The sequence below is a fragment of the Triticum dicoccoides genome, chromosome 7B (genome assembly GCF_002162155.2).
Source record: "Triticum dicoccoides isolate Atlit2015 ecotype Zavitan chromosome 7B, WEW_v2.0, whole genome shotgun sequence".
Classification (NCBI taxonomy): Eukaryota; Viridiplantae; Streptophyta; class Magnoliopsida; order Poales; family Poaceae; genus Triticum; species Triticum dicoccoides.
Window position 1 is genome coordinate 732,022,127 of NC_041393.1, and position 8,365 is coordinate 732,030,491.

The following is an 8,365-nucleotide window of genomic DNA, read 5'->3' on the forward strand; positions in this document are numbered from 1 at the left end:
GGGAGGCCTACCGCGGCAACCGCGGGCGCAGCCGCTCGCCCCCCTGGTGCCGCCCCCAACGAGCCCTTCATCTGCAGCTTCGAGAAGGTGAGGAAGATGGACGCGTTCTTCTCTTCTGCATGTACTGTGATGCAAATCTGCTGCTCTGCAAATTCTACCATACATGTTAGGCTTCGTTGCCGTTTCCTTCACCGTATGTGACATTGGCATCGCCACGCAGAATTTCTATGTGTACTGCACCTCTTACTTCCAACAAATCCTAATTCCAGTCCCCTACACAGGACATGACAGTGATCTTCAGAAGGAGGGAGGTTGCGATCTTGTTCAGAATTCTGTTGAGTGGATAAAAATTGTTTCCTCGGCACCAGATGTCATAGGCATGACATTTCTCCCTATTGTTTCACTCGTTGATGATATACCTGGGAAGAAGCACATTGCTCGTGCCATTAATCTATACTTAACACATGCACCTGATTCCCTTTTTGGACTGTATTCTCAAAGCCCATCCGCCATAAACCTGAGCTGTTGTTTTAAATTATATTGCCATCTATATATTATAGTAGCAGAGTCTCTGCACAATTATTCTATTTGAAGTATGTATTCAAAAATATGTTTTAGTAAGGGTGATGTATTGATGATCAAGATAGACACATCTTTCCTACAGTTAGAATGTCGATCGTGATTAAATAGGCAGCTCAATACAGTAGTATAGCTATTGAAGGACGCGGATTTGGTGAAAACGGTTCCACGCGCACCCCTTATGAATAGTAAATTCAAAAAAATTACTACAACAACAACAAAAAATCCTTTAGTCCCAAACAAGTTGGGGTAGGCTAGACGTAAACCCAAAAAATCTGAATATTTTTTCTAACGTACTTAGTCAACCGATATACCCTCATATGAAGTTTCACAAAGAAATTACATCCTTGCTATCCGGGCAGAAATGACAAAATCGTAGCTTCATGTGTAGATTGCAGTCACAATGGCGAGCTGTCCGGCCATGTCTGCAAGGCCAAAGCAGCAGAGTTGAAGGAGATCTTATGGTAAGAAGAAAAATAAGTGCTACAATCCCTCTTTCAATTTGTATCGTTCAGTTGTACTTTGACTTCATGTTTTCTTCAATTCTTGTGATGATAGGATCAAGGTGAGTATGGAGAGAGAAAGGTTGAAGACGTGCAATGGAAAATTGTTATTAGATTTGCTTAAGAATTGCCTTATTCAAACAAAATTGAAGCATATTACGTGTTGAAGCATATTACATGTTGTATGTATATAAGAAGCTCAGTCATGTGTCATGCTTTGCAAATAAAACTTAGAGCTCAAGTAGTTCAGAATCATACTGAATATCGCTTATCATGTACCTACAATAACATTTGTGTCTCAAGTGTTGGTTGTTATACTTTTTCTTTGAAACTGATGGAGTTGGTGTTTCGATTACTGAACTTTGCATGTTAGGCTTCGGTTTCCTGATTATCTTTCTTCAACCGCTATCAAGATGGATATATAAATTGATGTTGACGATGGCTCGTGCAGTTGCTTCCTAAGTCAGCCAAGGTAATAACTAAATTCTTTTATACTGCACAGCAGATTCAGTATTCACAATTATTTTCATGAGCCCAAGGATAGTTCACTTTAGGGTCTTGTCCTCTATGTTTCATGTTCATAGTAAATTACAAGTGAGGACTACTACGTTAGTGAATCACTTGTTTAATTTCTAGCAGTACCAAGTGTCTCTTAACAACATATCCACACTAATTGCTTGGTGTGGCAACTTGCTCCTTTTTATTTATTAGTTGTTTGAGGATTTTTTTTGGGGGGGAACTTTGTTCCTTTTTATTTCTCTCGAACGGGAGCGACTACAATAGAAGAAGGGCCACGGTTGCAGAAATGGAAAAAATATGTCTGAGCCATCTGATCCTGGATGAAGGGCCCAGATTCTTGTGGGTGGATCAGAAAACACATGTACTACATCAAGTTTTTACTTTGTCATCTACGATTTAGTAAACGCACTTGAATTGCATTCTTAATTGTTCGATACATACATGATCAGGATTAGAGAACATAATTTTCCTATTTCTTTCCTTGTAATGTAAATTATATTATTTTTCCTTGTATTTGTAGATGCATGATGCTTGACAAGCGGAAATGTCAGGATTACAAACAGATAGAAGAACCTTTTATCAAAGGGCCTGTTCTGAAGTACTCCAACTCCAAACTTCTCTAATTCCCAGCCTGAAGCGAGCCCGAACGCCGTAGCTCCCTGAAGCTGAAATCCAAGAAGCTATCGTGGGCTGTAGTTCATTTTTCTGAAGCGAGACATTCCCAGCTCCACGTTTTGGTGAATCTGGAGTTCGGGTTATTTACGGCCATAATGCCACCGCCCAAAAAAATGTTTCGATCAGCTCCTCCACCCTCGATCCCGCACGCACCCGCTCGTCACATCTCCCCTCTCCCTCGTCCCTCCTCTCGAACCCCCACCGCCGCCACACCCGGCTGCCCCCGTCGCCGGCCAGATCCTCGCCTCCGACTACAGATCCGGCCATCCAAGGCTATCTCCCGCCGGATCCCATCGTTGCCGCCACCCGTCGCGCCTGCTACAAGGAACTGCGACCCCATGGCTCGAAGCCCCGACGCCGTTGACGCCCGAGAGAGCCTCGGAGTCAGGAGCAGCACCAAGACGACCACGCCCCCCTTCTTCCCCTTCCCTTCTCTTCTTCCCGAGCCAAGAGCCGCCGTGAAGCTTGCCGAGCCGCCGCCTATCTGCAGTTCTGCCCGAGATGGGCTCCTTCAGCCAGCCCAACGTGCCAACCAGCAGGCCTTCCGCGCCCCAGCTGGGCTGCCAGCTCATCCAAGCGCTGGGAGAAGCTGCTGCAGCTCCAGAACGTTTTTTTGTTTGCCACCTGAAGCAAGAAGCGACCCAAGAAGCTGGATATGGGATGTTTTGGAGAAGCTAGATGGTTTCAGAACAGGCCCAAAGTCTCCTCTTTCTGACAATTGAGAGAATTTCTATGCAAGATAAATTTAACTCTGTTCTTCATCATGAATCTTTATGTGTCTGTGCTCAACTGAATCGTGTTTGCTTGGTGTGATCTCTCCCAGAACAAGAAGCTTGATGAGCAAAGAGTAGTATAACTGGCGGGAAATGCTAGAGCTTTTTTGTTATGTACCATCAAGATAGTATGGCTTATCATTTTAACTAGCAATGGCTGTTGAGTGCTAACCATATTAGTCTTTAATACTCTGTCTTGCTGGCCATGTACTAAAAATGGCACTTTCATGTCTAATATGCTTGTGATATGCTCAATCTGGGATGGTCCAATCTGATGTTTACTTATCCTTTATAAATAGGAGGCAATGGGGGAAAAGAGCTATACAAGAATACACCCTGTTATCACTCCTAATCCGTATGGTAACATTCATAAGGCAATATAAGTAGGCATCGGTCTGTAACTATTCTAACTTTCATGGTCTGAAAGCCTGTTTCGCTCTTGCCCTTTGCGACTTATTTCCATATATGTTTTATTTTCTGTTTACATATTTTAGTGCACACTCTTCCAATACCTGGATTACACTCGGCCTTTGCGCCATTGGCGCAACTGGTCATCTAGTATAGTTGAGCAACAGAAAGAGACAGACTTCGCAAAAATAGAAGCAACTATCATAAGCGTAAATAACAAAGTTCATCGTACCCAAAATGCCCTAAATAGAGTGATCTTCGATAGTTGAGGAAGACGGTTTAATTACATCCAAATAAAGTTTCGTCATGCATAACTCAAAGTTTTGTCATAAAGAAAGTATGAACTAAACAGACACTTTGTCATATATCGTCAATCACTCCAACATGTCGTGCCATCCATCCATGTCAGGGAGATAGTCCCCGAGCATAGTGAAAGGCTTCAGGTCGCGATGCTGAGCCAATACACGTGTTCGGACGTCTTTCCGCGACATTTGCCCTTCTACATAGAACATCCCTGTTTTTCAACGACCTCCTTCATGATGATTTGAGAAAGTTCATGCTGGATGTGATAGAAATGATGTAGAAGTCGATGATCTGGGATATTTCCTAGGTTCTTTTCCCATTGCAGAATATGGGCATCGCCGGATCTAGGTGACATGCGAAGGTTCAGCTGATCCCATCTATACTCCAGCATGTGGTGGAGGACATATAATCCATTACTAAGAGTATCACTCGGTTGCTGGATGCAGCCGAACTCGGTCTTATGGCTGAAGGCGGACGGGTGGTTCCTTGTCTTCCTGGTCTTAATCTCTCCACCCCATAGGCCTTAGCTCAAGATAGCACTGTTGAGAACAAACTTGATGTGGGTGCAATCCTTTTTCTTCATGTTCTTCGACGAGTCCAAGTAAAGATCATAGGAGAATCGGGGGTAAAGGATGATGAGGACGGCGTGCCCGTCGCTGTGCAAAAAAAGTACACCTCAAATTAGCCTCCACGCGTGCAAATGAATGATTGAAATCAAAGGAAAGATATATGCGGATGACTTACATGGGATGATAAGGCACGCGAATCGTCTCCTTCTCCTTATTTGCGACCATGAAATCAGCGATGTAGTTACTCGCGTATTCACGGTGTTGTGGGTAGACTGCAAGAAGCCCTCGTGCATGAAGTACGGGTCGGCGACACAGATATATGGTATCAGCTCAATCCTGATTATGTGGTTCATGTGCAAGGCAAAAAGGCGAAGAAACATAAAATCCAACTTTTTCAAGTGAAACATGTTGAAGATGTAACCGAATCGAAGGAAGAACTTTTCCACGAGGAATATGTAGACGTACGACCTTTGTTGCTCACGTTAACCACGTATAGCGGGTATCCTGGATTTTCCGAGGTGATCAGGCTTTTGTCTCTCCGTAGCACATCGTCATGAAGTCTCCTTAGATTGCCACATATGGCCTCTACCGCTTCCTTAGGTAGGATCGGATCATCGGGGATATGACATTTTTTCCGCTGTTTTGAATCCGAGGCTGCTGAGGTGCCTAGGTTATAGAAGAAGCTTTGTTGCCTTTCCTCGATCCCTTCCTATGCTTCTTTCCTACTGGAAGTGAGCCTACAATACTTTCATCCTCCGGCAATTCAGGCACCAACTCATCATGCTCAAACCCTGAGTACTCATACTGCCGAGCCATCAATCCTCCATCCTCAGAGGCACCGGTATTGAGATAATGTAGAGGGTCATCGTCATCCTCGTCGGTGGCATCATGCATTGCTTCTTTGATGGCGGCGACGTCATCAGGCAGTAATGGAGCCTCTTCCTCACCCGGCAGGACACGCGACGCTAGTTGGGTACGTGGGATGTTGGTGTTAATACCTTGCTGAGGCTACTTGGTGGTGGGTGTGCTCCCGGCCGCTTCCAGGCGAAGCAGACTCTTCGGCCACAACAGGACCCAACGCTTGCAATTGCCAAGCCGCGGCGGGGTCTCGTCGTCATCTCCCGCTAGTGCCACCAGAGGAGCTAAATTCTCATGGCCCAGTTCGATAGTGACCACAGAAACCTTGAAGACGTCAGGGGGGATCGACCGGCTGTGGAACAATTGTTCCTTCGGCTGCATTATCGTCGCCTTCCCCACGTCCACCTTCTGGCCACTGATGGTGTAAAGTAAGGTGCACATGGTAACGTCGGCCTGCAAAGACATGTTGGTGACGTAAGACATTGATATGTGTCCAATGCATCTATAATTTTTTATTGTTCAATGCTATTATATTACCTGTTTTGGATGTTTAATGGCCTTTACTATGCACTTTTATATTATTTTGGGGAATAACCCATTAACCGGAGGCCCAGTCGAAATTATTGTTTTTTGCCTATTTCAGTGTTCCGCAGAAAAGGAATATCAAACGGAGTCCAAACAGAATGAAACCTTCGGGAGAGTTATTTTTGGAACAAACGCAATCCAGGAGACTTGGAGTGGACGTCAAAAAAGAAACGAGGCGGCCACGAGGTAGGAGGGCGCGCCCAGGGGGGTGATACGACTATTTTGCATCATGCTTTCATATCGATATTTATTGCATTATGGGCTGTTATTACACGCTATGTCATAATACTTATGGCTATTCTCTCTTATTTTACAAGGTTTATCATGAAGAGGGAGAATGCCGGCAGCTGAGATTCTGGGCTAGAAAAGGAGCTAATATTGAAAACCTATTCTGCACAGCTTCAAAAGTCCTGAAACTCCACGAAATTCATTTTTGGAATTGATAAGAATTATTGAGCGAAAGTAGTACCAGAGGGGGCCCACACCGTGGCCACGATGCACTACTAGGGAAAACCTTATACACAGAACTTTAGAAGTAGCGTGGGTCAAAAATGCACGCTGGTGCTAAGTAGCAGTAGCGCGCATGTGCAAACCACGCTACAGATAAAGTTCTAGTAGTAGCGCGCCTTGTACTTAACACGTTACTAGTAAAATTCTCATGGCATAAACGATAGGCTACACATATTAGTCTATATCGAACCGCGCTACCGCTACTTTCTTTCTAGCAGCGCATTTCATTCTACACTCGCTACTGCTAAAGAATATAAAATTAAATGGAAAGCAAATGGAAAGGTAATTGAAAATGAAAGAAATAGAAGAAGGTGAAAGGAAAAAAATAAAATGTGAAGAAAAATAAATGAAAAAGGAAAGAAAAGAGAAAGGAGTAGCAGTAGCGTGTATCTCAGAACGGGTTGTAGCTAATGTAGCAGCAGCGCGCTTTGTGGAACGCGCTACTGCTACTTCTACCTTAACCACGGGATTCGTCCTTCCCCACGGCCACTTCCCCCAAATCCAACACCTCCGCTCTCGCCGCCGCCTTCGCCCGTCGGCCGCCGCGCGCTCTCCGCACACCCTCTACGCCGCCCCGACCCCGGATTCAACACCGCCCCCGCACCCGACCTCAACGCCGCCCCGGACGCCGCCCCCGCCCCCGACCTCGACGCCACGCCCTCTGCCGCGCGCCTGAGCCCCGACCCCGACGCCGCCTTCCCCTCCCTCGTCATAGGCACCCGAGGTGAGCACGCCTACTCCTCCCTCTCCCCTACCTCTGCCTAGGGTTTCTTTATATTTTAGTTGCATCAAATTAGTTAGGGTTCATGTAAGGGTGGAAGCGAATCGGATTCAGTCGGGTACGTCATGGCGTCTGTGGGCGTTTCGCATGCGGATGCCATGCGGGTCCGTCCGGAAAATAATAGGCAGGGCAACGTATCCCACCGGCGTCCGAATTGAAACGGGATCTGATGACTCAGAGGTAGCACCGACTGTATCGGTCGGTCCCCTTACCTGCGAATTCCGCCCACTTGCAACTCCTTTTTAGATGAAAACGTTCACGCTCATGGTCTCAGATTTCTTCTAGTACAATATAACTCAGTGTATCACTTTTTTTTCTTTCATTGTTTCAGCCATGTCCAATAGATCAAAACTAAATTATGCTATACCATAAACTAAATCATGCAATGTGGCCTATTATTTGCTTTTTGTTATATATAGATAACTTTTGTATTTTTCATGACCATTGGTTCATGGTTTTTAGGGTAACCACCGGTCCATGGCTTTTTAGGGTAACCGCCGATTTATGTTTACCGGTCTATCTTGGACACATTATTTATGTATTGATCTTCAAGAGTTATGAGATTCTAAGTTGAGCCATGCTACCCGTTGGCCGGTGGATCTTACAAAAAGATCCGTCGCCTCGGCAACCATCGGATCGGTTGTACAACTATCTAACATCCAACGTTGTTCTTATTATTGCAACAAGGGTAGTGTAGCAGAAATACTTTGCAACAAAGTTTATGTTGCAGAAATCTTTTGCGACGTAGTTGATGTTGCAGCTTTTTTTTCATCACTATTTTTGGAACATGAGTGTTGTTGCGGGAAACAAAATGCAACACAGACAATGTTGCAAAAATATTTGTCATTTTTTCGTCTTCATTTTTATGCAACGTGGATGCTGTTGCGGAAGGCAATTTTGCAACACACATGATGTTGCAGAAAAAGAGACGCGAAGGACATACGTACACACAGGGCCGGGCGAGCAAAATCCGGGTCCCTGTACGAAACTGAAAAATAGGGCCCCATCTCACTAGAAAGGAAAATGAACTTTGCGTGGAGAAAGTCAACAGCGGCAGCGGCCTGAGTGCGAGACGAGTTTGTTGTGGTGAGCCAAGACGATGCGAGCTCCAGCTTGCTGATCGATCCAACGAGGCTAAGAGCATCTCTAGCAGACACCGCATCCCGCCGACCCACATTTCACGCTTGCACTTCGCGGGAAAACTGTTTTGCAGGACGGCGCGAACGGCCGCAGAGGCAGACCCCGCAAAGCCGACCTGTATCCTGTTTTACGGGTCGGCTTTGTGGGGTCTGCCTCTTCAGC

At 45.5% G+C, this 8,365-nt stretch overlaps 1 long non-coding RNA gene across 1 annotated transcript; it reads left to right on the forward strand.

Annotated features, from left to right (window-relative positions):
• Nucleotides 1-11: 11 nt before the first annotated feature.
• Nucleotides 12-1,253, forward strand: LOC119341902. Its single transcript, XR_005165321.1, has 3 exons — nucleotides 12-87; nucleotides 282-1,043; nucleotides 1,138-1,253. It is a non-coding gene; the product is annotated as an uncharacterized LOC119341902 (long non-coding RNA).
• Nucleotides 1,254-8,365: the final 7,112 nt, after the last annotated feature.